The sequence below is a fragment of the Penaeus monodon genome, chromosome 22 (genome assembly GCF_015228065.2).
Source record: "Penaeus monodon isolate SGIC_2016 chromosome 22, NSTDA_Pmon_1, whole genome shotgun sequence".
In the NCBI taxonomy this organism is placed as follows: Eukaryota; Metazoa; Arthropoda; class Malacostraca; order Decapoda; family Penaeidae; genus Penaeus; species Penaeus monodon.
This window is the reverse complement of record NC_051407.1, coordinates 8,574,810-8,575,017: the sequence shown is the minus strand read 5'-3', so window position 1 is coordinate 8,575,017 and position 208 is coordinate 8,574,810. Positions and strand designations below refer to the sequence as shown.

The 208-nt window shown below is 38.5% G+C and overlaps 1 long non-coding RNA gene across 1 annotated transcript in view; it reads left to right on the top strand.

Moving 5' to 3' along the window:
• LOC119587557 overlaps window positions 1-208 on the top strand; it is a 1,889-nt gene that overhangs the window by 1,026 nt on the left and 655 nt on the right. Inside the window, exon 2 of the long non-coding RNA XR_005230001.1 lies at window positions 125-178. This is a non-coding gene — a long non-coding RNA (uncharacterized LOC119587557). The remainder of the gene's footprint in view (window positions 1-124; window positions 179-208) is intronic.

Below are 208 nucleotides of genomic sequence, written 5' to 3'. Positions count from 1 at the left end.
CCTTTCCAAATATGAAAATATAACATACCATAAGTCTTTATCTACTCCCACAGCTTTTCAAATGTCTGTGAGTGTAAGTCAAGTTCTTCGTATTAACGGATTCTGTCCATAAATCTTTCCGCAGACTCTCTAGCTGTGTTGTTGGCTGTCAGCGTACTGCTCGTCAAAGGAATTCAGTGTAAGTATTCTATCTTTGCCGTATTTCCTT